This window comes from Lemur catta, chromosome 12 (assembly GCF_020740605.2).
Source record: "Lemur catta isolate mLemCat1 chromosome 12, mLemCat1.pri, whole genome shotgun sequence".
Classification (NCBI taxonomy): domain Eukaryota; kingdom Metazoa; phylum Chordata; class Mammalia; order Primates; family Lemuridae; genus Lemur; species Lemur catta.
Window position 1 is genome coordinate 52,108,113 of NC_059139.1, and position 14,353 is coordinate 52,122,465.

Here is a 14,353-nt window from a genome sequence, read left to right on the forward strand (position 1 = left end):
TGTTGCAGAGTGCACTTTAAATCCACACAGTAATGTATCAGTCAGGGCAATTAATGCTAATTGCTATACCAAGAAACCAAATATCTCAGTGGCTTAATATAACAATAGTTGGTTTGTTGCTTATGTCACAATTCCATGTGGGTTGGGTTGTTCCTGGGAGCTCACAGCCAAGCAGTGACTCAGGGACCCTGGCTCTTTCCATCTTGTAACCCTGCTACCTTCAACATGTGGTCTCCACTCTTTTGGAGGAAAAAAAGAGAGAAGAGATAGTCATGATGAAGTTCATGAGGAGGTGCCTGCCACGTCTGCCCACTTCCCTGAGGCCAAAACCCAGTTCCATTTTAGGGAGGCGAGCAAATACAGTCCTTCCGATGCCAAGAAAGAAGAGTAGTGCTTTCATTTATATTCTCACCACTCTCTGCCAGAAGAAAAAAAAAATTGCTCTCCCCTTAGTATCTATGCACATGATAACAAGTATTACAAAAGAACCCTGAGCTTCGGAGCCAAATACCTACATTCAGATTCCTTCACAGTTTTCTCTCACAGTTTTCTTCCACCAGGCGCATCCAAGTCTCCAACTTTTAGAAGACAGAGAAGTGGTTATAGTTTTAAAATCTCTCCCACTGCCTCCCCAACTTCTTTTCCATTTTTACCCCTAAGGTTTCAAAACGTTGGGAGTCCAGCCTGAGCAAAGGACTGCAGCCTCGTGTCCTACACCGTCCACATCTCTGAACCTCCAGCATGAGGGGAAACTGAGTCCAGCATGATGACACAGAGCCGCCCAGAAAATCTGGTGCATCATAGCGGGATAGAGGGACTCCTTGCCAGCCAGATAGCCTTGATGAGTGACCATTTGGACAGTCAGTGACAGTGACAAGATGTGGATCCAAGGGTTTATACTACCAGTTGTGTGACACTGGGCAAGATAAGTCCTTCTGAGACTGTCAGTTTCTTCATTGATCACAAACATGGGGACAATTATAATAGTATCAAAATCAATTAAATAACTAGTTCCCAAGTGCTGTGATGAAATAGTGAACAGTATATTGAACACTTATGGAACTTGCAGTCTAGAGTTGGAAGCAAAAAAGCAAAGACAGTTAATATGATGTGTTAAAGTCTCTAATAGGAATAATACTCATCTCACCTTGTAAGGTTATAAGGCTCAAATGAGGCATAACAAATACATTTAAATTCTACGTAAACTGTGAAGCACCTTACAAATGTTTGTTATTGCAATTAAAGAAATAGGCCCTGATGTTCACTAGACACTATCACATCCCTGCCACCACCTCAAATGTTTGCAATGCAGAGAAATACTCAATTGTATGACACATTTGTACGGAATTGGAATTAAACGAGATAGTAACACAAGTAGAAGCATTCTGTAAACTCACACATTACATACATATAATTTATTTAATATTCATATTGTTATTTCTTTCTTTTTTTTTTTTTTTGAGACAGAGTCTCACTCTGTTGCCCAGGCTAGAGTGCTGTGGCGTCAGCCTTGCTCACAGCAACCTCAGACTCCTGGGCTCAAGCAATCCTCCTGCCTCAGCCTCCCAAGTAGCTGGGACTACAGGCATGTGCCACCATGCCCGGCTAATTTTTCTATATATATTTTTAGCTATCTGTATAATTTCTTTCTATGTTTTAGTAGAGACGGGGTCTCGCTCTTGCTCAGGCTGGTCTCAAACTCCTGAGCTCAAACGATCTGCCCACCTCGGCCTCCCAGAGTGCTAGGATTACAGGCGTGAGCCACCGCTCCCGGCCTCATATTGTTATTTCCAATGTTTATTACCAAGGACACTGCCTATGTGGTTCAAGATACTCTTGCCATGATGGGATAGTTTGAAAGGGCTGCTGTTTTTCAGCCTTGAGTACATGATCCATGATATAGATGATTATCAACATGTCTGACTGCAACATACATAATTTCCCTGAACTCATCATCTGCATGAGAACATGGGGTGAATTGAGAAGTTTTAAATGCCATGAACAGCACATTTTTCACACACAAGAGAGAAAAGATATTTCATTGCAATATTTATTCCCACCTCACCCCCTATCATTCCATTACAAACTTCATCTACACTATCCATGTGTCTTCTCTGTTGACATGACATATCATATCTTCAGGGCTAACCAGGAGTCTTTCCCTCACCACGTTTCTCCTGAGGCAGTGGGTCTCCCCCAAGCCAAACCCAGCAAAGCTTCTCAACAGGTGTCTGTGGTCCTGGGGCACTTGTTGACCTGACCCGTGTCAGGACATCACTGAAACTCACCTGAAGGGGCCAACAGATGACTCTGCTCAGAAAGACGTGATCTGACTGTTGAGCTTCCAAGTCTAGAGCATGTGAGTTGATTGATGTAGGTTTTTTTTTTTTAATATTTTTATTTTGATTTGCTTCCTGGATTTTTAGTGTCAGTCTCCTCAGGCAGAATTCCTGAGGTTGAGAGTGGGCTCACGGTTCTCACACTTCTCTGCACTGGACTAACTGTTCCATTAAAGACAGACACATAATTAGTCCATTCTATGAGGAAAAGAATAAACACTTTTCTAAACTTAGTATTTATTGTGAGCTTCAAAATACCCAGGGAACAAATACGTTGTTTTCTTCAGATAGCCAAAAAAATAGGAAAAATAAGAATTACCAGATTTAGGTCCAACTCTGGAATTCTGTTTCTCCCTCTGACTCCAGGGATGTTTAATGGGAGGTCACTATGTCAACCCCCGAAATGGAAGACATCATTCCAGCAGCTGAGTCTCCTTTAATGTTCTCTCCTCAAGGTAGCATTGTTCCTAGCTCTGTGCTCTCTTCCTTTTTCTGTTGGAAGTCTCACCCTGTCCTGTGTAATGATGTCATTACTATGTGATGGACCATGTTCTAAGCACGCACTTTGCACATATTAACTATTAAACTCTCATGGCAACCCCAGGAATAAGATCCTATTATAACCCCTATCTCTAATGTTAAAACTGAGATGTAGATAAATTAAGTAACTTGCCCAACATAATAAATGTCAGAGTCAGGGCTGGAGCACATGGCACACGCCCTCAGCTTTAACTCTCACCTCCATGCGACAGCAGAGGAGGCATTGTATAATGAAAAGAGTGTGGGTTCTCTAGTCAGACAAGCCTGGGTGCAAATCCTGCCTCTGAAACTCACCAGTTGTGCAATTTTAAGAAAATTACTTACATTCTCCGAATGTATTTTTCTTCTATACAATGAGCCTGATAATAATACCTAGTTAGTAGGGTGGATATGACAATCAAATGTACATAAATTACCAATTAAAGGGCTTGCCTACATTTCCAGGCAGATGACTTATAAAGGATATTACAGTATTTTATCTTAGAAATTCCAAGACACCACTATACCTCTCTCCATCTAGATAGCTCATGGTTGCCTTAAAGTCAAGTCCAAACAAAAATGTGTTATCAGTTCTCTGGCTCAGGCTAGAAATCTAGAGCTAACTTGGACTCTTCCCTTTTCTCTGTCTTCCATCCTCCATATTTAATTTGTAGCTTGTCAGTTCTTCCACTTTGGCTGGAAACATCACCTCCATTGCCATTGATAAAACTTACCATGTGCCAGGTGCTGTGTTGAATAATTTAAAATACCTCCTGAGGTAGATATTACTATTACCTGTATCTCCAATTTAGTGATGAGAAAATGAGCCTTTAAGAGATTAGGTGGTTTGCTCAAGATTTCTTAATTAATATGTAATAAAGCAGAGATTTGTTTTTAAATATATATTTTTATTTTTAATTATTACGGGTACATAATTCTTGTATATCCTTATAGGGTACATGTGATGCTTTGATATAGGCATACAACCTGAATGACTCAAATCAGGGTGATTAGGGTATCCATCACCTCAGGCATTTAATATTTCTTTGTGTTAGGAACATTCCAATTCCACTCTTTTAGTTATTTTAAAATATACCCTAACTTATTGTTGTTTATAGCCACTTTGTTGTGCTATCAAATATTGTTCATTCTATCTAATTATCTAACTATATTTTTGCACTAATTAACCATCCACAATTTATCCCTCCTTCCCCACTACCCATCCCAGCCTCTGGTTACCGTCATTCATTCTACTCTCTGTCTCCATGAGAGGAATTGTTTTTATTTACCTATTTATTTTTATTTATTTATTTATTTTTTTTGAGACAGAGTCTCACTTTGTTGCCCAGGCTAGAGTGAGTGCCGTGGTGTCAGCCTAGCTCACAGCAACCTCAAACTCCTGCGCTTCAGCAATCCTACTGCCTCAGCCTCCCAAGTAGCTGGGACTACAGGCATGCGCCACCATGCCCAGCTAATTTTTTTCTATATATATTTTTAGTTGGCCAGATAATTTCTTTCTATTTTTAGTAGAGACGGGGTCTCGCTCAGCCTGGTCTCGAACTCCTGACCTCGAGCGATCCACCCGCCTCGGCCTCCCAGAGGGCTAGGATTACAGACATGAGCCACCATGCCTGGCCGAATTGTTTTTAATATTTAGCTTCCACATATGAGTGAGAATATGCAAGATTTGGCTTTCTGTGCTTGGCTTATTTCACTTAACATAATGTTCTCCAGTTCCATTGGTGTGGTTGCAAATGACAGGATTTCATTCTTTTTGTGGCTAAGTAATATTCCATTGTGTATACGTACCACAATTTCATTATCCATTCATTCATTCATGGACACTTAGCCTGATTCCATATCTTGGCTATTGTGAATAGTGCTGAGATTAACATGAGAGTGCAGATATCTTTTTGATATACTGATTTCCCCTCCTTTGGATATATAGCCAGTTGTGGGATTGCTGGGTCTTGTGGTAATACTATTTTTAGCTTTTTTGAGGAATTGCCATACTGTTTTCCATACTGGGTGCACTAATTTACATTCCCACCAACAATGTATGAAGGTTCCACTGTCTCCACATCCTTGGCAGCATTTTTTGCCTGACTCTTTGATAAAAGCCATTTTAACTGGGTGAGATGATATCTAGTTTTGATTTGCATGTCTCTGATGACTAATGATGTTGAGCATTTTTTTTCATATACCTCTTGGCCATTTGCATGTCTTCTTTTGAGAAATGTCTATTCAGATCCTTTGCCTGTTTTTTAATTGAATTATTTGACTTTTTCCTGTTGAGTTATTGTAGCTCCTTATATATCCTAGTTATTGATACCTTGTCAGATGGGTAGTTTGCTAATTACTTTCTCCCTTTCTGTGGGTTATCTCTTCACTTTGTTGATTGTTTCTTTGCCATGCAGAAGCTTTTTAGCTTGATGTGATCGCCTTTGTGCAATTTTGCTTTGGTTGCCTGTGCTTTGGGGGTGTTACTCAAGAAGTTCTTGCCCAGACCAATGTCCTGGGCATTTCTCCAGTATTTTCTTTTAGTAGTACAGTTTCGGGACTTAGATTTAAGTGTTTAATCCATTTTGATTTTATTTTTGTATATGGTGAGAAACAAGAGTCTAGTTTCATTCTTCTGCATATGGATATCCAGTTTTCCCAGGACCATTTTTTTTTCTGAGACAGGGTCTTGTTTTGTCACCTGGGCTAGAGTGCAGTGGCATCATCATAACTCACTGCAGCCTCAAACTCCAGTGCTCAAGACATCCTCCTGCCTCATCCTCCCAAGTAGCTGGGACAACAGGTATGTGCTACCATGTCTGGCTAATTTTTCTATTTTTTTGTAGAGAAGGAGGTCTCGCTTTGGCTCAGGCTAGTCTTGAACTCCTGACCCCAAGTGATCCTCCTGCCTTGGCCTCCCAGAGTGCTAGGATTACAGGCATGAGCCATCACACCCAGCCTCCCAGGACCATTTATTGAAGAGTCTGCCCTTTCCCCATTGTATGTTCTTGGCACCTTTGTTGAAGGTACATTCACTATAGATGTGAGGATTTATTTCTGGATTCTTTGTTCTGGTCCATTGGTCTATGTGTCTGTTTTTATGCCAGTACCATGCTGTTTTGGTTACTGCAGCTCTGTAGTATAATTTGAAGTCAGGTAATGTCATTCCTCCAGTTTTGTTCCTTTTGTTCACGATAGCTTTGGCTATTCTGTGTCTTTTGTGGTTCTGTGTAAGAAGAATGTCATTGGTATTTTGATGGGGATTGCATTGAATCTATAGATTGCTTTGGGTAGTATAGATATTTTAAGAATATTGAATTTTCCAATCCATGAGCATAGAATACCTTTCCTTTTTTGTCTGTGTCCTCTTCAATTTCTTTCATCAGTGTTTTATAGTTTTCATTATAGATATGCTTCACTTCTTTGGTTAAGTTTATTCCTAGGTATTTTTGGGGGGTATTTTATTTTATTTGTAGCTATTGTAAATGAGATTATTTTCTTGGTTTCTTTTTCAGATTGTTTACTGTTGACATATAGAAATGCTACTGATTTTTGTATGTTGATTTTGTATCCTGCAACTTTACTGAATTTGTTTATCAGTTCTAATAGTTCTTGGGTGGAGTCTTTAGGTTTCTCTAGATATAAGATCATATCATGTGCACAGAAGTATAATACGACTTCTTTCTTTCCAATTTGGATGCTCTTTATTTCTTTTTCTTGTCTGATTGGTCTAGCTAGAACTTCCGATACTACGTTGAGTAACAGTGGTGAAAGTGAGTATCCTTGTCTTGTTCCAGATCTTAGAGGAAAGACTTTCAGTTTTCTCCATTCATTATGATACCAGCTATGGGTGTCATATATGGCTTTTGTCATGCTGATGTAAATTCCCTCTCTACCCTGAATTTGAAAGTTTTTATCATGCAAGATGTTGTATTTTATTGAATGCCTTTTCGGCATCAATTGAAATGACCATATGGCTTTTGTCCTTCATTCTGTTGATATGATACATCACATTGACTGATTTGTATATGTTGAACCATCCTTGCATCCCTGGGATAAATTCCACTTGATCATGATGAATAATCCTTTTAATGTGTTGTCGAATTCATTTGCTAGTATTCTGTTGAGGATTTTTGCATCTATGTTCATCAGAGATATTGGCCTATAGTTTTCTTTTTTTGGTGTCTTTATCTGGTTTGGGTATCAGGGTGATACACGCCTTCTAGAATGAGTTTGTAAGTATCCCCTCCTCCTTGATTTTTTGGAATAGTTTAAGTAGGATTGGTTAGTTCTTCTTTGAATGCTTGATAGAATTCATCAGTGAAACCATTGGGCCCTGAGCTTTTCTTTGATGGGAGATTTTTTATTATTGCTTCTATCTCATTATTTGTTATTGGTTTATTCAGATTTTGGATTACTTCCTGGTTCAATCTTGGTAGGATGTATGTCTCTAGGAATTTATCAATTTCTTCTAGGTTTTCAATGTATTGGCCTATAGTTGCTCATAGTAGTCTCTAATGATCCTTTGGATTTCTGCAGCATCAGTTGTAATGTCTCATTTTTCATCTCTTATTTTATTTATTTGAGTCTTCTCTCTTTTTTTCTTAGTCTAGCTAAAGGTCTATTTTGTTTGTCTTTTCAAAAGAAAAACTTTTCATTTCATTGATCTTTTGTATTATTTTTATAGTTTCAGTTTCATTTATTTCTACTCTGATCTTTATTATTTCTTTTCTTCTACTAACTTTAGGTTTGGTTTGCTCTTGTTTTCCTAGTTCTTTGAGATGCATCATTAGGTTATTTATTTGAAGCTTTTCTAGTTTTTTGATGTAGGCACTTATTGCTATAAACCTTTCTCTTATTACTGCTTTCTCTTCATCCCATAGGTTTTGATATATTGTGTTTTCATTTTCATTTGTTTTGAGAATTTTTAAAATTTCCTTCTTAATTTCTTCATTGACCCATTGATCATTCAGGAGCATATTGTTTAATTTCTATGTGTTTGTACATTTTCCAATGTTCCTCATGTTACTGATTTTTAGTTTTGTTCCATTTTGGTCAGCAAAAATACTTGGTATGATTTCAATTTTTTTTTTTAATTTTTGAGACTTGTTTTGTGGCCTACCATATGGTCTATCTTTGAGAATAATCCCTCAGCTGAGGAGGAAAACATGTATTCTATCATATGAAAAATTCTGTAAATATCTATTAGGTCCATTTGTCTATGGTGCAGGTTAAGTCCAAAGTTTCTTTGTTGATTTTCTGTCTGGATGATCTGTACAATGCTGAAAGTGGAGTGTTGAGGTCTCCAGTGATTATAGTATAGGGGTCTATCTTTCTCTTTAGCCTGGATATCTTTGCTTTATATTAATATATCTGGGTGCTCCAGTGTTGGGTGCATATATATTAATACTTAGAATTGTTATATTTTTTGTTCAGTTGACTCCTTTATCATTACATAATGACCTTCTTTGTTTATTTTTATAATTTTTGTCTTAAAATCTATTTTATCTGATAGAATTATAATTACTACTGCTCTTTTTTGGTTTCCATTTGCATGGAATATCTTTTTCCACCCCTTTATTTTAAATTTATGTGTGTCTTCATAGGTGAAATGTGTTTCTTGCAGATAACACATAGTTGTCTCTTGGTTTTTTTAATCCATTCAGCACTCTATGTCTTTTGATTGGAGAGTTTAGCCCATTTATATTCAATGTTATTATTGATAGGTAAGTACTTACTACTGCCATGTTGTTATTTGATTTCTGGTTGTTTTGTGGTTCTCTCTTTCTTCCATCCTTCCTGTCTTTCTTTGTTAAAAGTAATTTTCTCTGGTAGTGTGTTTTAATTTTTTGCTTTTTATTTTTTGTGTATCTGATATAGGTTTTTTGGGTTTGAGGTCACTATGAGGCTTGCAAAAAACATTTATAATCAATTACTTTAAACATATGACAACTCTGCTTACAAACAATCACATAAACAAGCAAAGAAAAATCTAACAGAAATTCTACCCTTTAACTCTATTGCCCCCTCCCACTTTTTAACTTTTTGTTGTTTCTATACTTATCTTTTTATACTATCTCTCAAAAAGTTGTTGTTTTTGATAGGTTTTTATTTTAGTCTTCCTACTGAAAATATAAGTGGTTTATACACCGCAATTACAGCAATAGGTGTTCTGTATTTGTGTTCTTACTGTTACCAGTGAGTTGTGTACCTTCAGATGATTTCTTATTATTCATTAACATCCTTTTCTTTCAGATTGAAGAACTCCTTTTAGCATTTCTTATAGGTTAGGTTTGGTGTTGATGAAATCCATTAGCTTTTGTTTGTCTGGGAAAGTCTTTATTTCTCCTTCATGTTTGAAGGATAGTTTGCAGAATACAATATTCTAGGGTTAAAGTTTTTTTCCTTCAGCACTTTGAGTATGTCATGCCACTCTCTCCTGGCCTATAAGGTTTCCACTGAGAAGTTTGCTGCTAGACATATCAGATCTCCTTTTTTTTTTTTTTTTTTTAAGACAGAGTCTTGCTCTGTTGCCCAGGCTAGAGTGCCGTGGCATCAGCCTAGCTCACAGCAACCTCAAACTCCTGGGCTTAAGCAATCCTTCTGCCTCAGTCTCCCGAGTAGCTGGGACTATAGGCATGCGCCACCATGCCCGGCTAATTTTTTCTATATACATTTTTAGTTGGCCAGATAATTTCATTCTATTTTTAGTAGAGACGGGGTCTCGCTCTTGCTCAGGCTGGTCTCGAACTCCTGACCTTGAGCGATCCACCTGCCTCGGCCTCCCAGAGTGCTAGGATTACAGGCATGAGCCACCACGCCCGGCCTCAGATCTCCTTTATATGTTATTATTTTTTTTCTTTTTTCTTGTTTCTCTTAGGACTTTTTCTTTATCTGTGATGTCTGGGGGATTGATTATTAAATGCCTTGAGGTAGTCTTGTTTTGGTTAAATCTGCTTGGTATTCTATGGTCTTCTTGTACCTGAATATCGATATCTTTTTCTGGGTTTGGAAAATTCCCTGTTATTATTTCTTTGAATAAACTCTCTACCCCAATCTCTCTCTCTGCCAATGGATATTCATGGAGTCTTACTGTGAATAATGTTCAGGAATGTAGGTGCTAGCAGTGACAGAGACAGAAAGGATATAGCAGTGAGGGAGAAAGAAAATATCAAGCAAATAAGTGGACTTTCAGGTAGTGTGAATGCCAGAGAGGAACATGAGGACCAGGTCGAGCAGTAAGGGGCGGGGTTTTATTCTGAGTATCATGGGAAGATGTAGGGTGGTGTCGAGCAGAGAAGAGGCACGATAGTGATTTGTGTTTTCAAGGGTTCTCATTGGCTGCTGAATGGAGACCAGTAGGAGAGCAAGAGTGAACGTGGGGAGATGGTAGGAGACTACTCCAGTGGTCCAGGATAGAGAAATGCTGGTGCACTGTGTAGGGCATGGCAATGGGAGCTGTGAGAAGTGGTTACATTCGGGATATACTTTGAAGGCAGAGCTGAGCAGGGCATGACAAGATGAAAGGACTCACAGATGACTCTGAGTTGTTGGTTTTTCTTCTTAGAGACAGAGTCTCACCCCAATGCCCAGGCTGGAGTGCAGTGTTGATATCATAGGTCACTGCAAGCTCCAACTCCTGCCTCATTCTCTTAAATAGCTGGGACTACAGGTGTATACCACCACTCTCAGGTAATGTTTTCCTTTTTTGTAGAGACAGGGTGTCACTATATTGCCCAGGCTTGTCTCAAACTCCTGGGCTCAAGCGATCCTCCCTCCTTGGCCTCCCGAAATGCTGGGATTATAGGAGTGAGCCACTCTGCCCGGCCAACTCCAAGTTTTTGACTTTAGAAATGGAAGGATAGCATTGCTGTATACTGAGATGAGAAGGACCGTGGGAGGAACAGTTGTTTTTTCCCACAGGAAAGCTTGGTTTTTAACGTGTTGAGCTTGAGATGCCTACTAGATATCCAAGAAGAGATATGGAGTAGGCAGATATACAAGTCTGCAGTTCAGGGGAGGAGGGGGTGGAAAGACTTATTTAAAGCCATGGAATGAATAAAAAGACATAGATAAAGAAGAGAAGACATAGCAGGATGGGGCCCTGGGGCAGTATACTACTTAGAGGTTAGGCATGAGAAAGTAAGGACGCAGCAGGTGAGGCAGGAAGGGCCTGGAGAGTGTGGTGTCCCAGAAGCTAAGTGAGGAAAGTGTTTCCAGGAAGAGGCAGTGGTAACCTATATCAAATGCTGCTTTGATATCAAGTCAGATGCAGACTGAGACCTGATTATGGAGCTTGGCAGCATGGGGATTGTTGGTGACCATGAGAACAGTGGTTTTGGTGGGGTGATGGGGACGCAAAGACTGAATGGAGTGGTTCAGGAGAAAATGGGGAGAAGGAAGTGGGCCTGGTGTGTAGAGATAATTTATTCAAAGGTGAGTTTTGCTATAAAGGGAAGCAGGGAATATGATGGGGTTTTCACTTACCACTAAATCATGTGTATTTCCTTGGGTCTTCAAGAATTCCTTGTATATTATGACTTATTTAAGCATTCCCCCATTAGTGAACAGTTAAGGTATTTCTCACTTTTTGCTATCATAAACATCACTGTATTGAACATCTTTGAACAGAAATAACTTTGGTGTTTCTGATAATTTCATTTCAAGGGAAACCTATAATCTCAAAGTGTCTTGGCATATTCTTGGTATGAAAATTGGGGGCTACTCTATATTGGAGATTCTCTCATGTATATACTTTGGAGAAAATGTAAAATTTTTCAAGGCTGTCCCTATTATATACATCAAAAGAAAGCAGCATTAAGAAGCAAAGTGTTTTATAGTGGCAATAGCTACTATTAATAATTGTCACTGTTGTTTTAACACAATATGATTGATCTCAATACGATTGACCTATACTTTTTTTTTGTGACACTAAAAAGTATAAAAGTAATACTGTTGGGTAGATAGCAAGGGATTTCGGGCCTTCTAGGGATGAAAGTGGGTGCTGTTGCCCCCATCTTGGTCCTGCCCAACCTTAATTCTCCATACCTGGGGGAGCAGGAAATACCCTATGAATCTGCCAATCAGAACTTATTGTGCCAGTTGCAAAAGAATGCAAAGAACTCTTTAACCCATGGGCCAAACAGCATAGGTACCATAGAGTCCGGAAATTGACCTAGAACAACCTACATGTGTAGTAATGCAACTCCCAACTCTCCAATCAAAGTGGTTTCATGGTGATGTCTGAGTCACTAGGGAGGTTCCAATCCGGGCACTATAAAGCAAGACACAGACCATAACCAGTCCCTTTTTGCACCCTTCCTTTTGCTCTCCCCTTGCTGTGCCAGTGGGTCTGGTCATCATCTGTGGTGTATGTATCACACTCTGTAAACCTGTATCTTGTTCTTGCTCTATAATCCTATCTTTCTCTCCTCAATGAACCTCATTTTCGTGCTTGCCTAATTTTGGTTCATCTGGTCATTCTTCGGCGATGAGCACTCCAAGAACCAACATTTCAGACTGAAACCTGACAATACATGCATAATTTCCACTACTGGATATAATGTGAATGCTTAAACCCATGTTTTACATTTTCACGGCATAGCTGAGAAGCCAAAAGAAAACCGCCTCCAGCAGCCAAAATAATTTCCATGTAGTTCTAACTAGAGGATTACATACTTCACTCTCTAGAGGGTTCTCTGAGATCTTATAGTTTTATGTATAATAAATTCATATTTATGTTTCACAAAGTTCTTAGAAGCTTGAGAGCCTGGTCCCCAAGTCTTTAAGAAATCAGAAAATGACAATTAGGAGGTTGGGATGGAGGAGGGGTGAAAGAAGGGTTTGGGTTTGTGGAACAGGTGTAGAATTTCAGAAAGTACAGCTGTTCATGGCCACCTGGAGGAAGGCAGACAGTGCACACTGCCATGCTCAGTTGTGCAGGTTGATCACTGCACAGAACTCCATGCACAAAGCTGCATCCATTCAGGGGAGGGGTACTTTTTATTCACAGAAAGTCATCATCCACTCACCATGTTCACATTCTCAGAGCTGTGTGCACCTTAAGGGAGAGCTTTTCCCTAATCCATTCTCCCAGAGGTTGTGCCTTTTTCTAATTTGCACGAATGAGTACAGGTTAGCGACAGCTCTAGTCTAGCTCCTAGATACACTGAATTTAGAATAGTGACCTTAACTCATCAAGAAGATGCCAAATTATCTTCATTTTACAGAAGGCAGAGATGTACAGTTCATTTATTTATCTTTAGTGTTTGAAGGAGAAGCTTTGGCCATCTAGAACATTGAGTTAGGAAAAACATCATATAGACCTCAGACAAATGGTTTTATTAGTTCTGAGTAATTTGTTCTAGTATTTTGTGTCTCATATTTTGCAAACAAAGAGTTTTCTTTGGTCAAAAGACTACTGGAAATGAGGAAGGGATAATCCTTTTAGGTTTTGAATATTTGGGGAAGAACCTGACTTTACTAATTGAGTATCAAGAGACAACATAGAATCAGATATGTGTAAGAGATGGGAACGTTGTATCTTTTAGAAACAGTCTGGGATTCTTACTGGGCCTGCATTATTAAATGCAGTAGTTTCTACGTCTATAAGCCATCAAGATAACAATTCCTTAAATGATCTTCTGTCAGGCCAAGAAAAGGATTTTGGTAATACCTTGGCTTTGCTTGACATAATATTTCTCCAAGGACCCAGTGCTGAGGCATTTCTGAATTATAGAAACCATAGGGAGGCTATTTGAGGCCAGGAGTTCAAGACCAGCCCAGGCAACATAGTGAGACCCTGTCTCTACAAAAAATTAAAAACTAAGCCGGATGTAGTGGCTTGCGCCTGTAGTCCCAGCTATTCAAAAGGATGAAGCAGGAGGATCCTTTGAGCCCAGGAGTTGGTGGTTACAGTGAGCTATGATCATGCCACTGCACTCTAGCCTGGGCAACAGTGCGAGAACTTGCTTCTAAAAAATAAAAACAGAATCAAAAAATGGAGAAAAGTCATTGCAAAAACTCATGAAGCCCATTTAAATTCTACTAACAAAACAGAGTTTAGAGAAGGCAAAAAAATTAAAACCTACCTTCTGTGTCTGAAAGATAAGGCCTGAGTTACAGATTTTGAAAAGCTATAGATTAGGCTGTTCATGCCCCACTCCCCCAACCTTAAAAGCTTTGGACAACTCAGATAAAATACCTACTTCCTTCCTTCCTCCCTTCCTCCCTTCCTTCCTTCCTTCCCTCCCTCCCTCCTCCCTTTCCTTCCTCCCTCCTTCCCTCTCTTCCTTCCTTTTTTCATCAAATTATCTGAATAATGTCTCCCTCTGTAAGTATTAATAGTAATTAGGGTTTCCAGATACGGTAGCTCATGTATCCTCTTCACTTGCCCAGAAAAGCGCAAAGAGGACACTCTCACAATTATCAGTGAGAAATGTTTTGTTGCCCTAAAAAAACGACTTAAACTGGCCCTCTCAGGAAAGAGTCCATGA